Source organism: Helicoverpa zea, chromosome 5, assembly GCF_022581195.2.
Source record: "Helicoverpa zea isolate HzStark_Cry1AcR chromosome 5, ilHelZeax1.1, whole genome shotgun sequence".
In the NCBI taxonomy this organism is placed as follows: Eukaryota; Metazoa; Arthropoda; class Insecta; order Lepidoptera; family Noctuidae; genus Helicoverpa; species Helicoverpa zea.
Genome location: NC_061456.1, coordinates 498,020 through 510,503, shown reverse-complemented (window position 1 = coordinate 510,503; position 12,484 = coordinate 498,020). Strand labels below are relative to the sequence as shown.

Sequence of the window (12,484 nt, the reverse complement as noted above, 5' to 3'; positions counted from 1 at the left end):
TAATGACGTGTTCCTCGAGTGCTCGTCTCAGAAGCCCTGGCTTATGTAAATTATATTGTCATCTTCAAGAATAGGCTTTAAACCGCGACGTCTACCTGGTGTGCTACAAGTTGAAAGAGGTTGACGAGTTTAGTATTACAGTAGGTGCAGCAGCTTTTTCATTAGAATTTATTTTTAGTCTCTGTTACGTTTTCTATAGGGATTGAGTTATAACTGGCATCATAAGCTGATATTGCCTCGAATTAACTTGTAATTGCAATACTTGAATAACTACGAAGTACGCTTTCAAGTTTCACCATGTTAGCCATGTATAACACTCAAGAGATGTTGATTGAAGCAAAAATAGAAAAATACCTGAAGTGCCGAAAAAGCACATGTCCAATCGCTGATATCTTATAAGTTGCAGACTCGTTGTATTTATATGAAAATGCGGTCTCATTCTGGAACATAGAATTATTCGTATTTAACCTACATACCTTACTTTGCCATCCGTCTTTGGAGATAGTATTTAGCACATATACAAGTGCCTATCTCAATGCATTTATATGAGGATTAAAATTTTATGGAAAATTAAAATTTTGAATCCTGATAGTGAGGTATTAAAAGCAGCTGGTGTTAAAACAATCCCAAAAATAAAGGAGGAAATATCAAAACTTTACTTCCTTAAAAAAGGCAAAGAGTTAAAAAGTTATTTTTTGTCTGCAATCCAAAGATAATAACTGAAGTTATTTAGCTTCACGTATATAAACTTGGACGTTGTTTTTTAGTTCGCTAAACGTTGTTCTATTGTTTAGTTTACTTTTAATTTATTCTTTGGAACTCGTTGTTTTGTCATCCCTTGGAAGTTGGACGAATAGGTAAATTAAAAAGGATAAGTTTGTTCCATGTTTTGGTGGTAGACCGGTTTTAGACTAATTTGTTGTTGTTTTTTGTTCATCAAGTTATATGATAGTGTTTTCGTTGTTATTTAGAGTTTTTATGAATAAAGACATAATTACATTTCTGAGTATTTTTATAAGAAAAAGTTTTAAAATCCCCGAGGTTCTTAAAGAAAAAAATCTTGAGGACAATCACAAAATTATTTAAAGTAACTTATATGACTTTTTATAAAAAAAATAATGTAATCTAATGGAATATATTATGCCACAGCTCCGTCATTCTGATGACGAATACAAATCAATATGTATGCTGTGTCATGAAAGAACACAAAATATTCTTCATGACTTGAAGGTAGTTTATGTATAAAAACAGTTCATTTGTTTAACAAAAGGGGTAACATGAAGTTAGCCGCACGTTTCACATAACTCATAATCACATGAACGTTAGCGAACACTTAAGCGAGGTACATTAACAGGGCGATATTCTAAGCGGACCCTAATAATCTTTATAAGCTAGGGTCTACGACTCGCGAGCGATTATAATGTTTTGTGGCCTAGATAGATGGGTAGATGTGTTTATTTGTTTGTTGTTGGTGCTTTCTGGTTATTTATTTTGGCTGGTATAATTGTGTGAATTTTTAGCACAAAAATAAGTTTGAAAGGTAAACGAAAAAGACAATTGGTAATAAGATCTTGGAGAGTTGAATGCATCGCTCGATGCGTAAAGAGGATTTGAAGTTGTGTAGTATACCTCTGTGAATAGTCATGTGGGGAGTCAAGTTTTATTGTTCTAGACTCGTGTCAGGATACTTTCTACAGTAACTACCTATATCGTTTTTGGAAAACGAGAATAAACAGAATCGCCCTAAAAACCTACATACAACGAAACTAGCAATGTTCTCTAAACGATTCCAAACTTAACACATTAAACGCGTCCATCATTACGCAATAATAAAACGACAACAGTTGCAATTACCGCGCGACCCTCGTCAGCAACCCTTTGCAGTTCCACTAAAAGTGTGGCTATAGGTACCACTCCTCGTTTGGTAGTAACGCGGTAATTATTCTCTCCCTAAGTGGCGCGTGTAAGCTTCTCTAAGCCGGGTGCGATGTGACTTCAAACGGGAATTAGCTGTAATTGTTTAAGCGGTTGCAGTTGTTCTTGTATTGTAATGCCGTCAGCTATTGTGTGAAGGTTTTATTTTTGTTATGGTAATTCCTTGTGTGTGTTTTGTTTCTTGGTTGTGTGATTGCTTTTGTCTTGATTGTTTTTGCTGCGTAGCTTCATAAGATGAAATTAAGCGTTCTACCTCAATCTGCTTGACACCTTTTTACGCGAAAGGACGCACAGCTAAGAAGGTCTTTTTACCAGGAGCAAGCGAATAATCAGGTACTGATGAATGGCCCAATGATCCTACCTTCAACCTATGAAAAGAGGATATTACCACTCCCTGGCACTTTATAAACAAATGACTATACTTTCAACAAGGCCTTTACATAACAGTAGTGTTGTACTAAATATTGGTATAATCTGGGTAAGCCGGGCACAGCCGCGACATGTGATCCGGCAATTAAATGAAATTGCTCGTGGTTGCGATAATAATACGTGTTTTATCACTACAGGCTTATCATGTTCTATTGTGTAATAGAGCTTTATAGTAATCACGTTTGTTTCAATTGTGATGTCAGCGGGAAGGTTTTTTGGGGATTTATTTGGTTTTGAGTAGTTAATGTAGTGGTTAATATTTTTAGGTGCATTTCAATTCTATGGTTAGTAGTTGGTTAGTATTTCCAAAAAGGTAAATTTTGAGAATTTGACGTTATAGAAAGCAGTCCATCTACTGAACCGATTAAAAAAAAACTCAATAGAAAGCTATATCTTATCAGAGTACCGGAAATAATTTATTCCGGTTGCAGGTGAAACTGCGAGATTTAGCTAGTGTCTGAATAATTTCATAATAAAACTCCCATAACATAAATAATACGTGTACTCAAAAAGCACTTCACCTTCTGCCTACACGCAGAAAGCACTCATCCCCACAATATTCGCTAGGATCCTGGAATTCCAACAAACGCTCACAAAAGCTAGTGGAACATAAAATTACAACTAGCCTACTAATTAGCAAGCTGACTTATAACGAGAATCTACTGAATAATTATGAAAGGGGAAAATTCAACGGTGTAAAACTGAAGCCTGGCCTCACATCAAAAGAGCAATATAGCGGCCACAGACACGTGGTCGGCCTTACGAGGCCTTTTTTGAGTGATGGTACATGCGATAAATTATAGCAAAGGCCCACTATTTGATAATGATGCGAAAGTATGCTTTTTAATCAAGTATATATCGTAATTTTCAGCATACATTTTCTCATTATCTGGAAGCTCTTAATATTTATTTACATAGGTACATATTTATATGTTAAGCTATCGAGATGTAGTAGTCTTCAAAACAATCCCTTGCTATTGGCTCTTTAAAAAACTGGAGCATAATATTATTTAAAGTCATTATAAAGAAGCAAGGAAGTCTTATATTTACGGCATCCAAAATTCAATTTTTCCCTGCCCCTGTTAAATTTTGAGTCCTACAAACAAAACTCAGACAAATGCACCGATCGCATGTCTGCAGTAATTCGACGTTTTTCGACATCGTTCTGAAATGAACCTTCTTAGTTTTCTTTTTATTGTATTTTGTTAGGATCGGTACTAGATAGCGGTTTGTTTGTGCAGATTTTGGGTTTGTGGATTTAAAAAGGGAAGTTCTTTTATTGTTTTGGTTGCTTGCGGTTTCGTGAAATAAAGTTTATTTTAGAAGTTTTGATTCAAGAATATTAGGAGAGAATACATTTTGTCTTCTTTAGTTAAAGTTAAATTCTCTTCATCGTATAGAGTTTTTGAGAAAACTCATTTCTTGAATAACATTATCTTTGCAAGAAATTGACTTGAACGTATCTTTTCTACGTTAACTTGAAGCAAACAAAAGATTCTAAATATGAAGCAAAATCCTGCGTATAAACTGAAAAACTTTCCCAAAGATTTTTCATAACAAACATTCTGTCGAAGAGAAAATATTACACCAACTAAGTATGCAACGTTACTTACCTATTAAATGCATTAAGCTTTTAACACATGTCTAATTCAGGGAAACGTGTACACGAGCCTTTACACAAACAGTAATTAAAATTAAGCTTTACGCTGTCAAATTTAAAGTTGTTTTTAGTTTGGCCGAAGTTTTCAGATGGGATCATTTCGAAGTTTTTCATGGGATAGCTAGAGTGTTGGCACAGGCGTGAAGTTTGCTCGTCTCATTTATTATTGAGCGGATACTCTCAGGGAGTCGGTGGAGTTAAAGTTTGTCGCACACCGCACTCTATAGCGTAGCGCTGACTCCGCACTTTGCACACAACGAGTTCCTTGTTCGACCTGCTTATTAGCGTAAAACAAACTTTTAATTGAAATACGTCATTCCATTTTCGTAAACACAAATTAAACTACATTTTCACTGTAACAACTTTCACCAAAATGATCTGAAAATAGCAACAAATTGGTAAACATTTTGACATATAGCTGTCACAAATGTCGCGCGGTGCGAGCGAGCACTCAAGTCGATTAAATGCCACGAACTCGAATATAAGCATCGATGGATGTTGCCAAATATGACACGTGAGATTAAGATATGTTATGAAATAATACGTTATTGTTTGGAAAACGATATTGATCCATTGACAAAGTAATAGTTTTTTAAACGACACACTGTAAAAACTAGACAGAATTTCCAATACTGAAAGTGAAAAGAAAATTCAACATTTAATTTTCATCTTTGAAATCTGACCAGCACTAATGTGATGCATGACCATGGACATGAGAAATAAATGTTTATAAACCCGAGGCTATATTTACTCGCTGAAAGTATACAACAGCCCCAATATTTACAACATCGACTGTATTGGTATTTGTCGGTCTTTCGGTCATTTACATCTGTTTATGTTTCTCTGTTGCTAAATAACTTGTCGATTGTCGTAACCGACGTCTGCCCATCGGGAACCCTTTGCCTTTATTCCAATTCAAGACTTTGTTAATTTCGCTTTTGATAATGATGTAAAACTTTATGCAGGTTTTAAGTGCTGGGAAGGGCTTCGAAGTAAGTGCCTATTTTAATATATAATCTGGAAATTATCTTTGGGTACTAAGATGGTCATTTTAGATTGTGGTCGGAACTCTTTTAGATCCGTAGCTGGTAGTGCTAATGTAGGTACTAAAAACTTTGTCCACTCTAAAGTTATGTGGCATTAAACAAAGCTCATTGAATATTGATCAAAAGTTCTGTCAGTAAATGCATTTATTCTAAAACAAATTGTCTTCTTTTGTCCACCACATCATCATTGGCCGTCCCAGTTTGTAGCTGTAGCATAAACTATACAAGTCTCGAGCAGATATATGTGTATACCTATTTACTAGCGTTATAATAATAACCGAGATAGAGTACAAAACTAGAACACTTAAAAGCGAGTTACCTCAGACAACACGGGAGGTAGCCACATGTAACCGAGTCACGAATTCACGATCAACAGAACTACGAGTATCGTCCGCCAATACATTGGTCAGATGCCGCTGTAAATATCTCAACGTACCTACCAATGAATTGCGCTGCCTCACGCTCGTAAAAGATGCTGGAATGCGCCAGAGAAAGACCTTCACTTAACAGAATAAATAACGAACCTGTAAAACAAATTCCACCAATATTTCCAAACATATCAATGCCACCTTTGAGTTATAAATGTTATACAAAATACACAATTAAACCAACAAAACTTTCTGGCCAGACGAAGCTATAAAAAGCCTATAATAAGTTGAACGACAGAGCAATCCCAACTCGTCGGGCTCGTCAATCAGCAGATTCAACAAAAACAACCGAACGGCGAACAATGCCAAAGCGAAAATACAAATTGTGGGATTTGTTTCGTCATCCCTACTGATTTGTTAAACAACTAAACGCAAAAGTTACTACCAATGTAATGGTACAGAGCAGAATGTTTCAAGCGGCAACATTTTCACATTTGTCAACGATAAAAAAGTTGTTTGGGGGTTTTCTAGGCTGTGGTTGTAATGAGTGGCTTCGATTCAGCTCGGTAGGGTCGGGAATAATTTCCATTCCATGATTGGAGCACACGAGCGACACCTGAGACGGCGTTTGTCAAACTGACAGACGCTCCCCCTCTTTTTGTACAAACATCAAATATGTAAGGAATTATTCATTGCGGTTCGCTCCGTTGAGCGAGTTTTATTACAGTTTGCATTGCGAACGGTCTGGACTCGACTAGTGTTTTCTCGTTAAGTTAGACAGCCAGCCAGTTTGAACACCGTCTGTCCAGTTTAAGCGATGTTTAGTAATTGTCTATGTTCAAGCTAAGAAATTGCCTGAAAACATTAAATGAAGCTAAGTTTGTTTATACGATGAAACATTTTAACAACTCTTTGAAAGTGACCAGTTTGAATGAGTAAGCCATATTCTCTGGACAATTATTGAGACTTTGCTTTGATTACGTTTATCACTACACTATCATGAATAACATCTAAAATAATCTTAATTTTACACTGAAACTGTCTTAAAATACAAAACTAAAATTCCAAACAAACAAACAAACTAAAAGATCCAACAATATAATTTAGCTAAAACGTCTACAGTAGACAATCAGTTGTGCAAAGGTATTATTGTTTTAAGACGCGCCTGGAGCCGACAACCGTATTGTAGGCCCGCCGCACACTCGGTGACATTGTCAGTACACTGGTATTTTATACTCTGTGGCTTTTTTGTTGTAAGTATGTATTGTTTTTGTAGTTTTGCAGTTTATGCTACTGGCATTATTGTTGAGGTTGAAAGTCAGGAAGATCAGTGAATTAATATCATTCATGCCATGTGCATCATTTTGGCAGTTGGTTTATATACATTTCTAGGTTTAAAGTTTCAGTAAAATCTACGTAAAAACGTAGGTAGCGCTACATGTGTCAAAATAGGTGATAACTCTTTACTGGCGACTACAAGCGGAAGTGGAAAAAAACTAAATTGTATTTTTAATACTAATATAGAAGTAACTATTTAGCCTAATCAATAGTATTTTCATTAGCCTTAATCCAACTAAGTATTGTCTCACCTCAGAAGTCCAAGCCTCGTGCCTTTCACGCTCTGAGGGATTCAAAAACAACGACACGCCTCTTTTGTTGTCTCCTTGTCCTGCCTCTTTTGTTTCAAACAAGATACTTATCAACCATTAGACTACACTGCTTTGCAACTTTTAGTCGGCCGATAGTCTGTTTGGGCCCATAAATCAGTATGAAAATGAATGGTAGTACGCACGTTACAAAGAACAGGTATTTTTTGTCCGGTATTCGACTGACTGGAAACTTTGAGAGAATTCAAATTACCAATTGACCAACATTTGGATCAACTGTCGCCGACTGTTTAGTCTGCGGTATGTTACTTTTACTCGCTTACCTGCCTGTCCACTTTTTTTAATAAGCCATCTTATTTAGTCTTCTATCTCGAAGGATCTTGGTGATTTTATTTTGTGCCATTCCACCTCTGTATTAAGTTACTCGGCAACTGTTCTCTTAATTTAACTGGAGCAGTTTTTTGCCCGTTTTGTGTGATTGGCAGATTGTTTAGTTTAAGTTTTTTTCTTGTTTGTTTAAATTACGAATGTTTTGTTTTGTTTTCTTTTTCTTGAGTAAAGGGTTTCAAATATCGTCGTTATTTAGGACAGGTTTTAGAGACATTGTAATGGCCTCTTTTGATATTTCAGTTCAATAAGGAATTCCAGGAAATAGTTCAATGTTACTTTAAGAACAGTTTTGCTCAAATTCTATTTCTCTCTATTTTGATTTTGATTTTAACAGCATTTTCCACATTCAAAGACCACCTTCCACCTTAAATTCAAAACCAGCCACGTATCGCAGTGGCACCAAATAAAAATGGGAGTCATTCGAGCAGGTTTAAGGAACTGGTGCATAACTAACGTTAGGTCGCCGCCTTATCGGACCTGAACCCTATTAAATAACCCATTTCGTTCACTAACTCGCACGATAAGCTGATACTAGAGGATATTTTTCTTTCATTCCGCATCAAGGAAGGAATTACAAGGTACAGTTTATTTTATTTGAAGGCTGGCTGCCGTCCTAGTTTAGTTAAATGATAAAGTTTGTCGGATTGTTTTTGTAACTGTCGCATTGTATTACGGTATTGATTCCTTGTTGCTGTTTTGTTTGATGCCATGTTTTAGAGAAGTAATAGTTGAGTTTTAGAAAAGAATAAATATAAAGCCTTATTAATTACTAGCTTCTGCCAGCGGTTTCACCCGCATCCCGTGGGAACTACTTCCCATACTAGGATAAAAAGTAGCCTATAGCCTTCCTCGATAAATGGGCTATCTAACACTGAAAGAAATTTTCAAATCGGACCAGTAGTTCCTGAGATTAGCGCGTTCAAACAAACAAACTCTTCAGCTTTATAATATTAGTATAGATTACCGTTACGTACAAAATATCAGTGAGCCAACTTACTGCGGAGGTTGAAGTTATAAAATAGCCATGAAGTGATATTTAAAGGATATATTGGAAAGGATAAAATATAATTAGAAAGATGAATGCGAGTTTTATTTTTTATGGAATTATTAACTTTGTTAAAAAGTAACTCACTTTAAAAATATAGCGGTAATAGACATAGATTAGTTCATGCACTTTTCTCTACCTAAAAAACAACATCTATCTATGGATTAAAATAATAAACGCCAAACTTTTCTTCTACCACAACCATGCAAAGTTAACTCAACTACAAAATCTCAAGTCATTTCCCTACCAGGCAGTGTATCGATGAAGCAACAATGAAGAGGCTCGGTAAAGTCCTCGCGTTGAGGGCTCTCCACTGGAGTTGAGGAGTTTCGCCTAAACAGACGTACTCCTTTTGATGTAGCTGTTGTTTGAAACCGAGGAAAAGACGTTTAGAGGAACCATGGGTTTGAGTCTAAGTTTAAGATTTCAGTCTTTTGGAAATTTGACCTTCCAAAAGTGCTGATTTTCAGGCTACTTTGAATAAATGTTTTTTTTTTATCTTTATCTTTAGCAGGCAGTGTATCGATGAAGCAACAATGAAGAGGCTCGGTGAAGTCCTCGCGTTGAGGGCTCTCTGCTGGAGTTGAGGAGTTTCGCCTAAACAGATGTACAGCTTTTGACAACGAGGAAAAACGTTTAGGGGTGCTTTGAGATTCTGTTGTGATCATTGCTTCATTCAGTAGAAGGGAAAGCCCGTTTTAAAAAACTCGCTTTTTAACGAGACTAAAACTAAAGTAAGGTTCGGTTTCTCTAGTTACGATTAAGTGCCAGTTAGTTATCTGATAGTTAATGCTATCTGCCAGATAAATGCTGCTTATCATTTCTGCCAGATATTGCTATCCGAGACCTGTGAAACCAAGACTTATACTTTACCCGTCATATAAGTAAGTTCCTGATACCTTTATCGGTAACCGGTGTAATTGGCCATAATATTACGCTGATCTCCAAAAACACAATAACTTGCTACGAATATTAGTAGTAGTCGTTACGGACAGCGGAACAATGGCGTCTTGAACGCCCTCCAGTCGAGAGTACTCACTCTAGTTGAGGGCGCTCGGCTAATAGATGGGGTTTACATGTTGTTGTGGTGTTTTTTCATGTAAATAGCCTTTGTTAGTGGAGTAACTGTTTGAGAGACCGTGGGAAAAGCTAATAATGGTTTTGTGGTAGTTTAGAACTTACTAATTTTTGCTTGGCGTAGTGTAAAGTACAAAATAATTATGCAATCACGTATTTTTAAAGTTTCAGTGTATCATGAGTCCATATATTTGTGTTTATCATCATTCCAATATCAGACGGATACACAAAAAATATACAAATCCTGAATCAAAAAGAATGTCAAGGTTTGAAACTAGAAAATTTGAAGGATCTTCAAGTGACCTAAATAAATCAAACACAATACGTCTCCAAAAATAAACAAAAATAACAGAAAGTCATTAAGTGAATCAACGAGTCGACCTTATCAAAGGTAACGTTACGGTGTCAAATCGGCCGTGTTGTCGGAAGGTGTAATTAATTAATAAGGTTAACGAACATCGGCTGTGCGTGAGGCGGGGGCGAATCATTCACCGAGTTACCTGGTAAAGAGAATTATGAGCTCGGATTGTGATACCCTGAAGATTATGTTAGGAGTTTGTAGGTAACACTGGTGACGGAAAGAATAAAATTTTTGGCGTGAAAGGGGTGACGACGATCGAGAAATTCAAAGTATAAAAACTAACTAACAACCAACTCTTCTGGACAGATTTTCGCAATTACGACATTCTAATGATATTCTTGTTATTTTAGGGGTAACTTACTTCATCAGTGCTTTGTCATTGGTATATTGGCCCTTCAAATGTCTTCTGTATGTCTTGGCATTTAGATCTATTTCATTTTATACCAAGGTTAACTTGACATGATTAATGTATTCACACCATGCATTTAGTTCTTCACTTAAGAAGGCAACTTCACTTTTCCCTTCACGAATGCCTTCGCACCCAATCCACCAGTCTGAACACAAAACGGGTGCCTTAATCACTATTTAATTATGCGGAAGTCAGGCGTCGCGCGAAAGAGCCCAACTTAGCGATTACTTCATGTTTTTGTTTTGTCGACACGCCCCTTCTTCCCCCGCAATGAATTGTCATTACACTCCCAAGTACCCTCAAAGTGTGAAAACATCGGTAAGTAAGGTAATTTGAAGTTATTAATATTAGGGTGGTTTTCTTTTATGAAATTATTGAAGGACTAGGTATGTTGAGGTTTTGTTGGGGTGTGTATATTTTAAGCTGTGAATAAATTGTGTTATTATCATTTTAAGTTGGCTTACATGCGAGCATGAAAGTGTTCACTTTATCATGAGTTGACCAGTTGACAAGCCACTCTTGGTCGAGCCAATTCTAAGAAAATATTACGGTTCTATACTAATAAATGATTGCTTTTGTACTTGTTATCCTGTAATCCATCATATATTTTTTCAAAACAATAAATTCGACTGCGCAGCTTAAACTGCTGTTATAAAAGGATTTTCAGAGGTTTTCAGAGGTAATAAAAACAAAACAAATTGCAGGTAAATAATGCGGTGAGCTGTGTCCACTCCACTCCTGAAGAAGGCTTTAGATCCTTATTTATATGATAACGGCATAATTCTTCGGCGGCCCATTTCAGTTTCCTTATGTACGTACTTTGTAACAACTGTTTTGAGGTAATGTTCGGATCACGCTTTTAGGTAAGATAAAGGGAAAAATAAAATTCTATTTGAATATTGTATGAGAACTTTTACTGGCTGTGCTGAAAGGATGTTTTTATATAGAACTGGAAAAAATATACTATGTGAAACCATAAGTATGTAGGATATTTTTCTAACATATCCACCGAGTTTGTAGCTTACTTCACAAAATATTTAATTTATTTACATATACCTAAAAAAACTACACAAACAAAGATACTTACAATTTATATATACACATATATCATTGTCTATTTACATAAACCAAATCACTACACTAACATGCATACTATCTATCATTTTATCGACCTTGACCTCAGCACTAGATGCGCGAGCGCATGTAGTTGCCGTACAAAGGACACCAGTCAGCTATGCCAGTCAGGATCCGACCTCGACGCAGAGCGCACGCCTGTCGCCCAAATCTCGAAAACGCTTAATCAACCGTTTAATTGATTAGCAAATAAATGATTTATATTTTTAACACGCATTCCTTGTACTTTTATGACGATTGTGTTTGTGCTAATCTAACTTCCTTACTGTGCCTTCTACTTGGTGTATTGGATATTATATGCTGTCTCACGTGAGTTGGCTACTTTTTTCTATCACTGGTAACAACCACACCCAAACTACTAAAAGTTGCTAATAAAATAATTGTTATTCATGTTTTAGAAATTATACATATTTTACCTAACCATTTAATATTTACAATAAACACTCCTGTAAAACAGGCGAACCTACAAATAAACCATGAAACTTAATTTCCCCACAGTACGGCTTAAAGCGTACACCCGTCCCCAAAAGTTGTGTAACAAACAAGTGTGCGGTGTTATCACGTCGTAAAATAAAAGTAATGACCAAGCTGCGTTGCCCGCTGTACGTAACTACGCGTTACTATTTGAATATGCCTGTGGTATTGAAATGTTACATTTGAGATTATTTGGCTAAGTACTTTATGGAAATTAGCTATTTATAAGTATGTCTGGAAACTTTTCCACAATTAATTCTAGGTTGTTTTCAAATATTGGCTATTAATAGCATATTGAATCACTGTTATCGAATTCAAGACTATGTCAAATGAGAAAACAATGGCGTCCAAAAAGCATTTTTTACATATATTCTCAACTTGATTCTAATTAAGCTCATAAAGGCTACATAACAATCACAATATTCAATATTCCACAATGACATGTCACCATGAACTTCACAATAGCTTATCAGGCATACATCGGAACGGTTCACAACGCCATAAATAAACGGTAATAACACAAAGTTCTATTTGTCATTGTTTTGTCGA

General features: G+C 36.0%; 1 protein-coding gene across 2 annotated transcripts in view; it reads left to right on the top strand.

Annotated features, from left to right (window-relative positions):
- Positions 1-11,583: 11,583 nt before the first annotated feature.
- LOC124630286 (lachesin-like) overlaps positions 11,584-12,484 on the top strand; it is a 105,371-nt gene continuing 104,470 nt past the window's right edge. For both annotated transcript variants that reach the window (XM_047164107.1, XM_047164106.1), the window contains exon 1: positions 11,584-11,770. The gene's annotated coding sequence lies outside the window, so the exon portion shown is untranslated. The remainder of the gene's footprint in view (positions 11,771-12,484) is intronic.